Genomic DNA, 17,487 nt, shown 5'->3' on the forward strand with positions numbered 1-17,487 from the left:
CCCTTTGGTAAACAGGGCAAAGGGAGGTCTGTTGAATGCAGGTGGTGAGGTGTATCAGATCACGCCGTAACATGGATGGATGGGGCACAACCATCAGGAAGTCCAACAGGATGCTCGGTAATCAGGAAGTGGATGTCAAAGCCTGTCCTCGGCAGGGACGCATGCATGGTGGGGGGTTGGGGGGTAACATGACACACCCTGAAAAGCAGGCCTCGGGACCTGACAGTCACCTCATCCCTATCCCTGTAACATGGGGCATGACTCTACCGTGGTGAGGAGTGGCCAGGAAGTCCAGGGGTCCATCCTGGGGCCAGGCCAGAGCAGGACCCCTGCAGGATGCAGCTAGAACAGAAAGAGCTGGTGGCAAGGCCAAGTTCGGTGAGCCCGGTGAGCGCCAGGCCTGAGGTAGCTGAGATCATTCAAGGAGACCAAAGGGTAAGAGGAGGACTGGACCTGAGAGGGAAAATGCAGCACCAGGAGCTGGAGTGCCAAGGGGCAAAGTCCAGTGGGAGGCTGGGAAGCACTGGGCAACTCCTCACCAGCTGAAGGCCTGGGCCCGCAGGGGAATGCTCCATGGCTGTCCGTGGCAGGCTGTGCCTGAATCAGTTGGCCTAACTTTGTCAACCGTTCCAGGCTGTTTGAAGAGTCTGGGGAAACCTTCAAGGAAATATTTAAATGCAGTTTTCTGTTTCAGTGTCAAAATGAGTGCAAAAGACATGAGAAGAAGACGTAGTTTTAAAAATGTTGACCTTGTACCATCTATACTCAGTGGAAAAGTGGCATGAATGTTTTTTACAGTGGGAAATCTGACTTCACAAACACAGCCAAAGAACCATCAGTTCCCTACCCGTTCTGCAGCTTCTATTATGTCTGTGAAGAAAATTTTCATGAAATTATTCTATTAAAATGGAAGAGTATTTTTATAGTCAAATAAACAGTTGTCATTTAAGTGGAGCACCCCATTACCTAACAGAGCCATGATTTCAGATTGTACTAAACATCAATTTTCACATATTTAAAACCAATATTTTATCAGCACTAACAAAAAGTGGAACAATTGTAGAAGAGTTTTCTTCCAAAGCCTCAATTTTTTTTTTCTTCTTTTTTTGGCCACACCTCGAGGTATGCAGAACTTCCCTGGGGTTGAACCCACGCCCCCTGCAGTGGAAGCGGGGAATCTTAACCACTGGACCACCAGGGAAGTCCCCCAAAGACTCTTAAGAATTAGCCAGTGGGAGACTTCCCTGGTGGTCCAGCGGTTAAGAATCCGCCTTGCAATGCAGCGGATGCAGGTTTGGTCCCTGGTTGGGGAACTAGGATCCCACATGCCGCAGGGCAACTAAGCCTGCACGCCACAACTAGAGAGAAGCCCACGCGCTGCAATGAAAGATCCCGTGTGCTGCAACTAAGACCCGATGCAGCCAAAAAATAAATAATTAATTAGGGAAAAAAGAAAAGAATTAGCCAGTGGTATTGAGTGAAACGTTATCTCTTAGAAAGATTTCTCTAAATTCAAACAGAAAGTTGTTCCTATCATTACTAAAATTTTTTATGAAAACACTATAGTTAATGTGAAAGCCCCTGAACTTTACATTCTACTGTGGTAGTTAACTGAGTGATTACATAAATATTGTCATTGTTATGAGCCATAAAGAACATGCTACTGAGATTGCTGGCACATCTGCTCAAAGTATAAATACTGACTTTGGAGAAGCAAAACTTACAAAGTTACAGTAGGGTTTAGAAGAAAGAAAAACTTCTGAAATTTTGTAGTTCCTAGAAATGAAATTTCAGGAGACAATTGCTAAGGACAGTAGAGGCAAATCTTGAGACCATCTATTGTTTATTCTAATTCAATAGGGGGGAAAGCGCCCTGAATAGGATTATCTGAAAAAAGCATGAAGTCTTTTAAAAATCCCTCTTCCTTCTATATCATAGTGTGTCTCATCTTTCTTTATTTCTCAATGAGAACAGTAGTTAAACATTATCAGGAATGGTTGGATGGTCCTAAAAGTATTCATCACAAGAAAACGAAAATATTGGTCCTTTCACTTCTAGGGAAGTGAGATTGTTTTGTTGATTATCCATTTTGAGGGATCTGAAAAGTAATTGACCATTGAAACTGTAAAACCTCTCCTAAGAATTCAAATTAATTATTCAGAGTCAGGTCAAGAAATGTTTGAAAGTTTAAAGAAGAATAAATAATGGTTGAGCAGACTGAGTTCCTCAAACAAGTACATGCAGACATGAAAATTGCGGGAGATAATTATTAATACCAGCTTAGACAACTACCCACTAATCAATGTTCCTAACCTGTATGATCCTGTTGTAAAGTCCATAGAACCAAGTACTAAGTTTTTCTTGTTTAAGAGGAATACCCAATACCTAGAAGAGTGCTTAGAACTTAGTAGAGCCTCAATAAATATTCATGAAATTTTAAAAAATAGGTGAATAAAAAATCAAGGCAATTATAAACTCCAGGAAAAAATGGTGTGGCAGAAATTATCCGCAGTAGCCATCCCTCCTTCTTTGTTAATAGAACTCTGACTTCGTTTAAGTATAGGTCAGTTTCATCTACTTCAGGAGTGTTGGGACTCCTCCTGTCCCCCAGAAGGAGAATACTGATTAGTCAAAGCCAATCATGGTCATTTATCCCCTTTGATGGTGACTGGTTTACAAATAAACACGTGACACAACACTGGTCAATGAGACCCAAGAAGAAATCTGCTGTGAAGTTTCCAAGAAAGTTCTCACACTTAAGAAAAAGACAAGGAGACAGGACATCCTCTCTTCAATCCAATTGACGCTCTGTGATCCTTGCAGCTGCTGCAGCCCCCCTGTGACCATGACGAGACCAGCCAGAGGACCAAAGCCAACAATTAGCAGAAAGATGGAAAAGGCTTGGAACTTTGCTGCCACTGTTGAGTCAGTGGCTAAATTAAGCAACCCTGGAATTCCCTAGCTCTGGACTTCTTTTACAAGATGACAAACCTCACTATTGTTTAAGCCATGTTAAGTTGAGTCTTCTGCCACTTGTGGAAAAAAACAGCCCAACAGGCTTATGCTATTGGTTGGCTACTCATTCCTCATCTCCTTTTTCATTATAGAAAGTGAAAATGCTTTCCCAGCTTCCCTTGCAGCTGGGAGCTCATGCGACCTCGTTTTGACCCATGAGATATAAAGGGAAGTCCACTTGGAGTTCTGGGAAAGGAATTACCTCCCCTCCAAACAAAATAAAAGACAGAGGCATGGGAGGGGAATTTTCTTTCTCTTCCTGAATGACGCAGTTGGAGCTGTGTCAACCACCTTGTGGCTATTATGAGCAAAACTGAATATGAAAACCAGGACACAGGATTGCAGAATGGAAAGAGGGAAGGGACTGGGTTCTGATGACACTGCCAAGCCTCTGAACCAACCTTTGGCCTTCCTGCTTTACACACATTAAGAAAGTAAGAAAGAGACTTATGGTTTAAACCACTGTTTTGTTTTGTTTGTTTGTTTGTTTGGTTGGGGTTTTTTTGCCATGTGGCGTGGCTTGTGGGATCTTAGTTCCCCGGCCAGTGATGGAACCCATGTCCCCTACAGTGGAAGCGTGGAGTCTTAACCACTGGACCACCAGGGAAGTCTCTAGCCACTGTTGGTGAGATGGGTTTTCTGTTACTTGCAGCTTAGAGCATCCTTACTGATATAGCCACATTTATAGAGCTGTTGAGTCAGAAAGAAAGTGTGGCTGTGGAGCTCAATCTAGCTCAGCAGTGAATGTTTGCCTGGCCATAATAACAGAAATGCTGACTTGTTTTAACCAAAAAATGTAATATAGCCCTGTTGGGGGGAGCAGAGGGAGGGGGAAAATGGGATCAGGGTATCTGAAAAGGTTCAGTTTTCATCACCATGATGGGAAGTCCACAGATAATGTCTAAACTTAGAAAATAAAACATAGTGGTATAAGTGTATTAACTAGTAATATGGAGAGATATATCAGGAGGAAGAGAGAAAAGGGCTGAAAATATCTGCTTTGGAAGAAAAGTGAAGGAAGTAGGGAAGCCTGGGGCAGGGTGATTGCCCTGATTTATTATGAGCCTTTCAGTTCTACTTGACTCTTTAAGAAATGAACACATATTCTCTGATAAAATCTTAATTTCAAATCAAATAATATCCAAAAATGTTAGATTTGGAGACAAATTTTACTACTTAAACCATGCCAAAGAGAAATAAACTAACAAAATGAGTGACTACATGAGAGGTTACTCATGTAAGATCATTTAATAATTACAAAAATGGATGGAAGTCACAAAGACAAGGCTGTTAGGGGTGTGTGGTGATGTGTATTTGTAATGAACATAGGAAATGTGAAGACAAAGCCTACACTTTTGACTTCCAGTTCAAGGCATCAATTTATCGGTTTACAGATACTAGTTTTATGCATATCACATGCTCAGTCTTATATTTGAATCTTTTTGAATTCCTGCAATGAAAACACTCAACATCACAGCTGGGGAGCCAAGAGTAACCAACATAGAACAGCATAAGAAAAGAGTCAAGAGGAGTTGATAAATGAGCATTGGTATGGTCAGGCATGGCCCTCTGGGCAATGTGGGTTTGACCTGGGCTGTAAAGAATGAATGGTGCTTCTGGAGGCAGCAAGGAGGAGGGTGGGGTTCCAGGTAAAATAGATAAGACAAACAAAGTCATTAAGGTAGCAAAGATCCTTAACGTATAAAGAGCTCTTCTAATTTAAGGAAAAGAAAAAGACCAGAAACCCAGGAGTAAAAGGGGCACAGGATATAAGCAGATATCATTCACCAAAAAAAACAAAGAAATGTAAATGGATCTTAAATATGTGAAAAGATTTCCAGACATAGAAAGAGAAAAATCCAATAAATTCCATTTTCATCTCTCACATTTTACAAAGATGAAGAAGTTTGATAATTCAGTGTGTGGCAGGCAGAATTCTAAGGTGGTCACCCAAATCCCCACCCCATGGTATACCATCACCTTCTCCCAGTTCTTCACTCATGTACTAATCTAGGTGTTGCTGTGAAGGAATTTTGCAGATGTGATAATGTTCCCAAATCAGGTGACTTTAGGATAATCTGGGTGGCATGACTTAATCACATGAGTCCTTTAAATCTAGGTATAGAGGTCAGAGACAGCGAAGGCAGAGATCCAAAGCACAAGAAGGATTTGATTAGCTGTTGTTCACTTGAAGATGGAGGGGGCCATGTGGCAAGGACTGTGGGCAGTCTTTAGGAGCTGAGAGTGGCCCCCAGCTGACAGCCAGCAGAGGCAGACCTCAGTCCTACAACCATAAGGAACTGAATTCCGCCAACAACAAAAACAAGCTTGGAAGCAGATATTTCACCAGAGCCTCCGGACAAGAACTCAGCCCTGCTAACACCTTATTTTTAACCTTGTGAGACCCTGAGCAGAGAACCCAGCCATGCCATGCCAGACTTCTGAACTACAGAACTGTGAGCTAATAAATGGGTGGGGTTTTAAGCCACTGAGTTTGTGGTAATTTATTACACAGCCATAGAAAACTAATATGCTGTGTTTAAAAGGGCGTGGAGAAACTGGCTTATTCATTTATTGCTGGCCAGCATGTAAATAAGCATAACCTCTATGCAGGGCAAGTTGACAATATCTATGAAAATTAAAGTTGCTCGGGGCTTCCCTGGTGGCGCAGTGGTTGACAGTCCGCCTGCCGATGCAGGGGACACGGGTTCGTGCCCCGGTCCGGGAAGATCCCACATGCCGTGGAGCGGCTGGGTCTGTGAGCCATGGCCGCTGAGCCTGCGGGTCCGGAGCCTGTGCTCCGCAATGGGAGAGGCCACAACAGGGAGAGACCCGCGTACCGCAAAAAAAAAGTTAAAGTTGCTCATCCGTTTGACCCAGTAACTCCACCTTTAAAGACTCATCCTACGGGTATATCCACACGTGTACAAGATGATCGACAAACAACAACATCAAACAACAACATACACTGCAGTGTTGTTTGTAACAGCAAAAGACCATCTGCCGCCTAAATATCTAATCGATGGCAGGCTAGCCAAATACATGATGGTATGGCCTCCAAAATGAGACCACTCCAGATACACCGATGTAGAAACATCTCCAGGAATTATTGTTAGGTAAAAATGTAAGGTTTAGGTGGTGTATAGAATCCTACTATATATATGGGGCCCCCAAAATAGATACAATCAGATATGTTGGTAAATGCACAGCATATTTATGGAAGATACACAAGAAACCTGTCCCAAGAACACTTTGGGGAGTGGACCAAGTGACAAGAGGACAGAGGAGGAAGATCGTTCCCAGGTTACCTCTGTTCTCTTGTGTGTATTACCTGTTCAGAAAAATAAATACAAACAAAAGAACAAGGTTAGCTCTGCCCTTGTGGGTACTTGAAGAGAAGGAAACTATATTTCATTTGTTTCTCCTTCCTCCTTCAAAGGGAGGAAGAAGGAAAGAAGGGCAGGAGACAGGGGGAGGGAGGAAGTGAGGAAAGGAAAAGTAGCAGGAGAAACGGAAGGAGAAACTTCCCCTCTGTTCAACTGGCTACTTTTACTTGGTATGAGCGTTATGGTTCATCTTCAGGTACAGGTCCACTTGCAATTGGGCACAGAGACGTCCCCTGTGAGAACAGCGCCTGCCATTTCTTTGTGCTGGCTGTGCACCCTCCTGGCTCCCAGTAGCTGCGCCATAAATATTTCCTGCAGGACGAAGCGATTGACTAATGGCTGCTTCATCCACATTCTTTCCCTCGAAACAGTAGGGTGGAAATGTGCTTTTGTTCTTACGTTTGTGAAAGATTTCTAAACTTTTGCTAAAAAGTTGGCATTTCAATATGAGCTGTTGTCTCTTTTTGCCAGCGGGCGCCAGTTGGGAGGAGAAGACTGGGTTGGGGGGCTTGCTTATGGTGACCCAATTTTGAAATTGAGAAAGGACTTGATGGCAAATGGAATAGGGCAGAGAGGGACCCCGCAGACTCAGAGCCCACCCCAGCCCTGGCTGCAAGGACGATCACTGGACAGCTCTCACATGTGTGTACCCTGCATCCTGGTCCTTCTGAACTATTTCCAGTTCTCCACGATTTCCTACACACCTATCCCTTTCCACTTGTTGGCCCCTCTGCCTGGAAAACAACCCTTTCTCCTTCTTTGCCTGACCAACTCAGGCTTCTCACCAGACTTGGTTCAAGGCTTTCTGTTTGATGAAACTGTCATGACCCACCCCATCTGGATTAGGGGCCCCTCCTCTGTGTTCCCATAACCCCCCGACACTGTTCACATCCCTGTCTTAGTTTGTGCTCCCCCCAAAGCAAGCCAAGAGACATTGAGACAAGGATTTTGGGTGCAGGTTGTTATTTGAGAGGTGACCCCAGGAATCACCAGTGAAAGAGTGGGGAAAGTGAGACAGAGGGAAGCCAATAAAGGATAAGTTTATGAGTTGATTATCACTGAGAGCAACCAGGCTGAATTCCGCTGGGGATCGTCTGATTTGGGGGAGGGGGCGGGAAACATGCCTCAAATCTGTCCCAGTGGAGGATAAGGCTGGGGCATTTCTTCAGCAACTCCCATTCCCCTTTGGTAAACACTCTCTCCCTACAATTCCCAGTTGCCCCTCCAGGTTCTCAAACTGAGAAGCTGAGAGAGGCAGGCCCTGAGGTAGAAAGCAGTTACCTGCCTAGCACAGCTGCCGGTGAGCTCAGGAGGCCCCCAGGAGACAGCATCTGTACCACCTAGCATAACATTTTCACATGGAATGGAAGGGTACATTTGTTGTTGTTGTTGTTTAATATTTATTTATTTGGCTGCATCGGGTCTTAGTTGTGGCATGCGGGCTCTTTCGTTGCGGCACATGGGCTCTAGAGTGCATGGGCTCAGTAGTTGCCATGCCGAGGGCTCTCTAGTTGTGGTGCGCGGGCTCTAGAGCGCGCAGGCTTAGTTGCCCCACAGCATGTGGGATCTTAATTCCCCGACCAGGGATCGGACCTGTGCCCCCTGCAGTGGAAGCGCAGAATCTTAACCACTGGACCACCAGGGAAGCCCAGGACACATTTGTTTTTATTTGCTCCCTCCCTGCTCCCATAGACTATGTTTCATCTCTGCATCCTCAGCTTCAAGCAGTATATTGGCACACATTTTGTGCTCGAAAACTATTTACTGAATGAATGAATGAACAAGCTTGGAGTTTATGTTACTGACTACTGAGTGAGAAGACTGATTTTTAAAAATATTTTTTAACTAGTTTATTTATTTAGGCTGCGCCAGGTCTTAGTTGCAGCATGCGGGATCTTCGCTGCGGCATGTTTAGTTGAGGCATGTTTAGTTGTGGCCTGCGGGCTTCTTAGTTGCGGCATGCATGCAGGATCTAGCTCCCAGACCAAGGATCGAACCCGAGCCCCCTGCATTGAGAGCATGGATTCTTACCCACTGGACCACCAGGGAAGTCTGAGAAGACTGATTTTTGAGGTTCCAGGATCAAACTACAGTGGTGAATGCCAGAAGGAATTGTCTACTTTAATAATTCGAGAGAACAGCTTTCACATATAAAAGTTGGCAGAAAACACAGGAGTTTCAAATCATAAAAATCTCAGAACCACTTGGCAAACAGGGCTATGCTGTATCCATGTTGTGCCATGAGGATGAATTATCGCATAAACGGTTGTCATTTCTATAATTTCTCAAAGCATCCGAGAGCCTCAGAAAATGAATCCCCGCTCTTCCCTTCTCAACCAGGGCTTTGAAAAGCCATCCCCAAACTTCCCTCTGAGTCCAAATAGAGGCGCTCTTTCTTTTTAGTTTCCTTTTCCAGTTCAAGTGCTATGGAAAGTAACCACGGCACAGCTAAAATGACCCCGGGCAGGAAGAACAAGAAGGGGCAAGTCATGTGGAAATCGGGGGTTGTGTGTACAGCCACTGCCGTCCTCAGAGAGTTGCCCAACACACCCTCCTGGCCCAGTTCGGGGATCTGGACCAGGCAGGCCTGGCCACAGACGTGACCTACCCACCTGCCCTTGGGCACTCCCACAGCCTCTGCCATGCTGGCACTGGGATGGGGCCACCCTGCCCAGGTTGCCATGGAAGTAGACGGGGACTGAGTTGATCCCATGACCTCTGGCCTGGAGCCAGGACCCAGGCTCCCCGCTGACAGGGAGTACTCCCCTGGGCTGTCAAATGCCCTGACTCATCTGTCCTGGCTCCAGTAGGTGTGGCCTCAGCAGGGCCTCTACCAGTAGGGGCCTGGGTGGCCTCCAGGATGCTTTCCTGTCAGCTTGGGATCCAACAAGAGCGCTCTGGTTCCCCCAGAAAAGTACACTCAAGGCCTGGACAATTCAGCCCACCCACACTAAAATGTAAGGCAAGCATGACTATGAGAAGGATGCAGGGAATGCAACTCTTTCCACAGAGATTAGCCTCACTTGGCCGCCCAGTGCAGTGGGGGGGCCCTGAGCACTCATGGAACTGAAGCCCTGGCCGTCTCTGGCCTCTTTGACACAGTACTTTTCCAGCTTTCCTGCTACACTGCTGGCCTTTTCGGTGACTGTCTTTCGTCCTCCCCTTAGCTGGGGGTGCTTCCAGCCTTCTGTCCTCATCTTCCCTAATTTATGCGTCTCCCCACCCTGTTCGTCAGTGAGCTCACCAAGCTTGTTTGCAAGGATCACTTTCTGAGAGCTCAAACTGTAATTGACCTTTGCACCACTCTCTATTTCCCAGGGCAGAACTTTCTAGGGGCTCAATGGATGTGGACTCCTAAATTTCTACCTATAGCCTGACTCCCTCTTCTTAGCCTGAATCCAGCCAGAACAGAAATTTCTGTCCAGGCCATGCAGCACCATGGGACACTCCTGGATGGCTACGGCCCTGCCCTTCTATCTCACCATGCTGCACCTCCAAGACTTCCCCATGTGACCTCCAGTCTCCTCTTAAGGTACCAAAGGTGAATCTGGTCAAAGGCCTCCTGCTTCTGGCTTCCCTTTCAATTTCTCCAACTTTCCACCCTTTCCTGGCCAGAAGCCCAGAAAAGTGACCTCGGGACCCACTGCCACACCTCTCCTGGCCCTGCCTCTATGTTTCTTCCCACAATTCCTGGTGACCAGAAGGGACAAAGGCTGGGTTTTCACTTCCTCTAAATCATATCCTCCTCCTCAAAGACAAGTCCCGTGGCCCCATCGATGGTAGAAGGGGTACTGTCTGTCCATCCCGGAAGAAATACTGTGATCTAAGTTCTCCAAGAAATTCTCTCCGATTCTCGCAAGAAACTTAGGAAAACGTTCCTCACTCCCAAGCAAATGGCTCCTCAGGCTGCCCAGGGAGAAGGTGGCCTGTAGAAATGCAAGACAGAAAAGCCCATTTCGAATTCCCCAGTGTTCCCTGTTTCAAGTGGATTTTCCCAGTTACACCTCATGACAACCTATGTGGCAGTTACTATTATTTGAATTTTACTGTTGGAAATATTAAAGCACAGAGAGGTCATGTGAGTTGCCCAAGTCACACAGCCAATAGTGGCAGAGCTGAGATTTAAACCAGGTCCTCGTCTCACTCGGGAAACAGCTGTGGGTCCATGATTGTATAGTGTTCCTTCTGATTCTTTTTCTTCATTCTCCATTAGCCAACCTCATTCTAATTTCCCCTTTAAACTCTGACTTTGCTCTTTCCTCTGCAGTCCCCCATCAAGTCCCAGGCCTAGAACCCCACCATTTCATTTCTTGATTCCTGCCCCAGCTTCTCAGTTGGCCTTTTACTGCCACTCCTTGCTTACAGTACATTTTTACACAAAAGCCAGGCTATTCCTCCTAAAACCCTGCTTTCTTCACATCATTATAATCATCTCTGGGTCCACATCTTCAGCTACAATGCATCCTGGCATTCAGGGAGGACCTCAGCCCACTCCTGCAAAACTGCCTTCCCCAACTTCCCCAATTTGACCATCCGGTCAGTCTGCGCAGACCCCCAATCACTCCCAGCACATGCCATGCACATTCCCAGGCCCAGTCTCCCACCTAGAATGCATCCTTCTGTCTGCATAATCCTGTCTCTCCTCTAAGGCTCTGCTCAGTTCTCCCACCCCTCCCAGGCCACCCTGACCCACAACGGTCCTCTCTCTCCACAACTGTACTCTTCTCTAAGACCACACAGTTTGACCCTGAATTGTCCCCTAAGAGACCCCTATGTTTCCCCAGTGTGACTGTGAGCTCCTCAGGGATGTGAGTGATGTTGAAACAGGAGGGAAGGGGGCAGGGCATAACCTTTAAAACAATGACATAGCCATAGGACATGACAAAAACTGATTAGAACCAACTAGAACCAAGATGGCAGAAGATTCAACTTCCAGCGGACCTTGAGCCTCATTATACGCTCATTGTAATGCATTAGCATATGCTAAATGACACACAGGCGCCATGACAGTTCCGAGGCCGACCATAAAAGGCCAAAAACTGGGCAGTAGCCCAATTCCTGGAAATCCCCGCCCCTTCCTCCAAATAGTTGGAATAATCCCCCCACTCATTAGCCTGTGAAATTACCCAGCCCATAAAAACTAACCACCCCATATTTCAGGGCCTCTCGCCTTCTGAGATGGCCCACACTCGGTGTGTGGGGTGTGTTTATCCCAAGGCCGTTCTTGCCTTTTGAGGGGGACTGCATTCTGTCTATGGAATGTGTATATCTCTAAATAAATCCACTTCTTACCTATCACTTTGTCTCTCACTGAATTCTTTCTGTAACGAGACATCAAGAACCTGAGTTTCATTAAGTCCTGAGACCAGGTGTGTGATCTCAATTAAAAGATAGCAGGGAGTGAGGGGTAACTTCCCTGGTGGAGCAGTGGTTAACAATCTGCCTGCCAATGCAGGGGACACGGGTTCAAGCCCTGGTCCGGGAAGATCCCACATGCCGCGGAGCAACTAAGCCCGTGTGCCACAACTACTGAGGCAGCACTCTAGAGCCCACGAGCCACAACTACTGAAGCCCCGCGCACCTAGAGCCCATGCTCCGCAACAAGAGAAGCCACCGCAGTGAGAAGCCCTTGCACCACAACGAAGAGTAGCCCCCACTCACCGCAACTAGAGAAAGCCCGCGTGCAGCAACGAAGACCCAACGCAGCCAAAAAAAAAAAGATAGTGGGGGGAATTCCCTGGTGGTCCAGTGGTTAGGACACCTTGCTGTCACTGCCAAGGGCCTGGGTTCAATCCCTGGTCAGGGAACTAAGAGCCCACAAGCCGTGCAGCATGGCCAAAAAAAGGCAGTGGGTTCAAGTCCCAATCTGGGTTTTGGCTGGGTTCAAGTCCCAGTCTGAATTGTGCGGTTTCAGTGTCATACATTTCCTCGTAAACCACTCTCTCCCCAACGTTTAGGGTACTTTACTAAAAAGGCAGCTGGCCAGCTCCCACCTCAGACTTGCTAAAGCAGAATCTCTGAAGGTAGGCCCAGGTGTATGTATTTTTTTGGTAATAGCTTAACTGGGATCTAGTTTACATACCATAAAATTCACCCTTTTTTCTCTTCCAGCTTTAGTGAGATACGGTTGACATACACCACTGTATAAGTTTAAGGTCTATAGCATAAGTTTATGGCTTACATAAGTTTAGTGAATAAGTTTAAGTGAACTTAAAGTGAACAATAAATTTAGTGAACATCCATCATCTCATAAAGATACAAAGAAAAAGAAAAAATTTTTTTCCTTGTGATGAGAAAATTCACCCTTTTAAAGTATACAAGTCAGTGGTTTTCGGTATATTCACAGTTTTGCAAGTATCACCACTAGCTAATTTTAGAACATTTTCATCACCCACAAAGGAAATTCCATACCCATTAGTAGTCACTGCCATCCTCCACCTTCCTCCAGCCCCTGGCAACCACTAAGCCACTTTCTGTCTCTATGGATTTGCTTAATCTGGAAATTTCCTTTAAATAAAATCATATGATATGTGGTCCTCTGTGACTGGCTTCTGCACTCAGCATAATGTTTTTAAGGCGCATCTATGTTGTAGCAGGTGTTAGTACTTCATGCCTTTAAATTGCTGGATGATAGTCCACTGTAGGGATAGACCACGTTTTGTTTCCATTTGTCTTTTGCTGGATATTTCGGCTGTTTCCACTTTCTTTTTTTTTTTTTTTTTTTTTTTTTTTTGCGGTACGCGGGCCTCTCACTGTTGTGGCCTCTCCCGTTGCAGAGCACAGGCTCCGGACGCGCAGGCTCAGCGGCCATGGCTCACGGGCCCAGCCACTCCGCGGCATGTGGGATCTTCCCAGGGAAGCCCTGTTTCCACTTTTTGACTACAGTATTATGAATAATGCTGCAGTGAACATTCGTGTACAAATTTTTGTGTGTACATAAGTTTTCACTTCTTGTGGGTAGATACCTAGTAGTAGAATTGCTGGGTCATGGGATAACTCTCTGTTTAACCTTTTGAGGAACCACCAAAGTGTTTTCCCCAGCAACTGCACCATAGAACAATCCCACCAGCAATGAATGAGGGTTCCAGTTTCTCCACATCCTTGCCGTATGTATTTTTAACATGCTCCACAGGTATGACACAGTTTGAGCATCCCTGTGCTAAATTCTGGAAGCCCTTGCTTGTGTACGTCCTGAGAATTAGCTGGGACTACTCTGAGGTGTTGGGTGACCCTGGGTTGGATGACCTTCTGAGACAGGGGGGAATAGGGCAGGACACAACCTTTAAGAGAATGACATAACCGTTTAGGATACGACATAAACTGGTTAGAACCGGCTAGGTCCAAAATGGTGGAAGATTCAACTTCCAGTGGACTTTGAGCCCCATTAAACCCTCATTGTAATACATTAGCATATGCTGAATGACACACCCACAGGCGCCATGACAGTTCCGAGGCTGATCATAAAAGGCCAAAAAGTGGGTGGTGGCCAAATCCTGGAAATCCCCACCACTTCCCCCAAATAGTTGGAATAATCCACTCATTAGCCTATGAAATTACACAGCCCATAAAAACTAACCACCTCGAGCTTCCCCGGTGGCGCAGTGGTTGAGAGTCCGCCTGCCGATGCAGGGGACACAGGTTCGTGCCCCGGTCTGGGAGGATCCCACATGCCGCGGAGCGGCTGGGCCCGTGAGCCATGGCCGCTGAGCCTGTGCGTCCAGAGCCTGTGCTCCGCAACGGGAGAGGCCACAACAGTGAGAGGCCCGCGTACCGCAAAAACAAACAAACAAACAAAAACTAACCACCTCCACAACCCCCAGGCCTCTCCCTTTCCAAGATGGCCCACACGCTGTCTATGGAGTGAGTACGTATCTCTCTCAATAAATCTACTTACCTATCACTTTGCCTCTCGCTGAATTCCTCCTGTGCGGAGACCTAAAGAATCTGAGCTTCATTAAGTCCTGAGATGAGGTGTGCGGTTTCAGCTGGGAGACTGTGGGTTCGAGTCCCCCACTAAGCCAGAGACTGTGGGTTCGAATCCCAATCTGGGGTGTGCGGTTTCACTTCCAAGTGCGGATGGTGGAAATGGCGAGACTATGAGCGTGAGCATTGCAGCCCAGGTGCTAAAACTAAAGGCCCAAGAAACTGAGTGCTTAGAGATATTTAGGAGGAAGTAGCTGGGCTAGGGGGAGGGCCTGAGACCAAGCCAGTTCCCGACTCAGCCTTTGAGTTGCTGTTTGTGTGTGATTGGGTCACTTAGCCTCCTGGGAGGCCTCTATTATGTAAAAAAAAAAAAAAATGAGGATGGTATCTGCTCCCCATCCCCACCCCCACCCCAAGAAGGACGCTGTAAGGTTAAATTAGGTTAATCGAAAGCATACGGGGGACTTCCCTGGTGGCCCAGTGGTTAAGAATCCACCTGCCAATACTAGAGGACACGGGTTCGAGCCCTGGTCCGGGAAGATCCCACATGCCACGGAGCAACTAAGCCCGTGTGCCACAGCTACTGAGTCTGTGCTCCAGAGCCCACGAGCCACAACTACTGAAGCCCATGCGCGCCTAGAGCCCGTGCTCCGCAACAAGGGAAGCCACAGCAATAAGAAGCCCGCGCACCGCAACGAAGAGTAGCCCCCGCTCGCCGCAGCTAGAGAAAGCCCGCGCGCAGCAACGAAGACCCAACGCAGCCAAGAATTTTTAAAATATATAAATTTTTTTAAAAAAATGAAAAAAGAAAGCATATGGTGCAAGTTCTGGGTCACTCCTTTGCGTGATTATGCTATTATCTCCGTTTTGTCCTCAGGTGGGAACGCGAGGGCGTGGTCGATGAGCCAGGCAACGCCACAATTTTCTGGACTGATCTAGCTGTTCTGATTCCTTCCCAGTGCCACAGCCATGGTTTAAATCCCCGCCCCCGGGGCTTTAAAGGACTAAAATAAACAGGAAGTTTCCATTTCACCTCGACCTCTCTGAGGCTTGGGCGGCGTGTGACTTTTGCTGTCCAGTTCCTTATCTCTCTGGAAGGACCCGTCATGCTGAGCTGTGGCTCCTTTGTACTCACAGCAAAGCGTCATCTTTTTTGTTTGTTTTGGGGTTGTTTTGTTTTGCTTGTTTTTTTGCCTGTATAACTTCCTGTCCAGAAGTGATTCTAGTCTCACACACACACACACACGCTTTTACAACATCGAGAGGACATGTGCTGAAATCACAGGGTTAGAATTCATAGCAAAGCCCCCCAGCCCAGATCTTGCTGCAAATCCAGACGAAGCTATTTGTGTGGGACGTGGACAGTTGCTACTCAGAAGCTCAGTTCCTGGCAACAGGAAGAGTGAAACCTTAGTCCCTGGAACAACTGAAGGCTGTTTTCTTGCCTTGCGGGGACAGACTCCCTGTGAGGTAGGTCAGAGTCCGTTGAGACCCAGCTTTTCTTTGCCCCTGGGCTTGTCATCGAGTCCCAGGCTGGACTGAGCGAGGGTCACCGCGTGTCAAAGGGCGGAGGAAGGGGTGGGTTTTGTTTCGTCTCTGCCGTGTAAAGGACAGCAGATCCCTGCAATGGGTCTACGTGGAAATAGTCATTGAGAATAAACAGCTGTTCACAGCTGACAGCCATCACTGATCAGCCTCCCTTCTCCTGCTTCCTGGAATTGTATTCCTTGGCTGGGAGCTGAGCAGATGGTGTAAGTTCCTTTGCGGCTATGGAATGAAGGCTTTCCCCCACCCCTTTTTAAATAGAAAAACAAATGGATTCCACATGGGCTGCTGCCCAAGTCTTTGCTAAATTTTATGGAGCCTTTGTATGTTTCTCATGTCGCCTCATCATCTGGATCTCAGTCATAAATAAATAAGCCCATCGGAACGGCTCTCGCAGAAGCCAGTGAGAGTGGAGCTAAAGGGGACTCTGCCCTGAGGGAAAAGCAGCTGAGCCCTTTGCCCCCTGCCTACTCGGCAATCTTCTAGCTTTTGGAAAACAGAGTTCCAGTCCCAGGAGGGGGTGGGGGAACTCTGTTCATGACTGGAAGAGTCAAGACAGCTTCTCCTAAGTAGGCTGAGAAAATTCCCAGAGCTCTGAGGAAGAGCGAGCAAGGTCACCCCTGAGGAACAGAGGCCACGCAGGTGCTCGGGCTATGTCCCCAGGGCCATGTCCTAGGGATAGAGGCTGTTTGAGATAAGGCTTTGAACTGAAGGGAGACATCCACGGGAGAGCTCCTGAGGTACCTTCTACTCGCTCTAGCCTGCTTACGGTCAGCCCTCCAATCTCATCCAGCCCCAGGCCAGGATTGGGGGACGTTGAGAATTTGAACTCTGAATGCACCCACACTGACCTTCCAGAAGCTTCAGCTGGAGTCACGTTCCAGACCTCGCTCCTTTGCAGCATCAGTGGATTGGAGCTGCCTTGTTCCTCACCAGGCACCCTGCCCACCCAGTTTGACGGGTTGGGGGCCACTGCGTCCCTGGGGGGCAGTTTCTAGCCTGGCACTAGCACCCCCACACCTGGCACTGACAACCCTCAGACTCCAGGGCATCGTCCAGAATGTTGATGGTTGGGAGATGGCTCTGGAAAATGACCAAAGTTTAAAAATAACTAAACAGTGCCTCCCAACCCACCACTCTGACTCCCTGCCTGGCTGTGTGGAAAGGGGGACAGAGCCTCCTTTTCCAGGTACTCAATTCATTGGCTAATGATGCAAGGTCAAGATGGAGGGCCTCTCAGCCATCCCTCCGCCATGAGATTGATGAAATAAACTACACAGAAGGGCTTCCCTGGCGGCGCAGTGGTTGAGAGTCCGCCTGCCGATGTAGGGGACGCGGGTTCGTGCCCTGGTCCGGGAAGATCCCACATGCCGTGGAGCGGCTGGGCCCGTGAGCCATGGCTGCTGAGCCTGCGCGTCCAGAGCCTGCGCTCCGCAACGGGAGAGGCCACAGCAGTGAGAGGCCCGCGTACCGCAAAGAAAAAAAAAAAAAAAAAAAAACTAAACAGAAAAAAAAGCTCTCTGCATAGCTGAGAAACAAAACCATGATGTGAAAGTGAAAGTGAAAATACAAATGACAAAGTGTTAAAAAAAATTGGCTACTCTTATAACAAAGAACT

At 47.3% G+C, this 17,487-nt stretch overlaps 1 protein-coding gene across 1 annotated transcript in view; it reads right to left on the reverse strand.

Moving 5' to 3' along the window:
* NYX (nyctalopin) overlaps positions 1-14,727 on the reverse strand; it is a 72,148-nt gene extending 57,421 nt beyond the window's left edge. Inside the window, exon 1 of the transcript XR_012329227.1 lies at positions 14,296-14,727. The gene's annotated coding sequence lies outside the window, so the exon portion shown is untranslated. The remainder of the gene's footprint in view (positions 1-14,295) is intronic.
* Between the last annotated feature and the right edge of the window lie 2,760 nt (positions 14,728-17,487).

The sequence above is a fragment of the Tursiops truncatus genome, chromosome X (assembly GCF_011762595.2).
Source record: "Tursiops truncatus isolate mTurTru1 chromosome X, mTurTru1.mat.Y, whole genome shotgun sequence".
Classification (NCBI taxonomy): Eukaryota; Metazoa; Chordata; class Mammalia; order Artiodactyla; family Delphinidae; genus Tursiops; species Tursiops truncatus.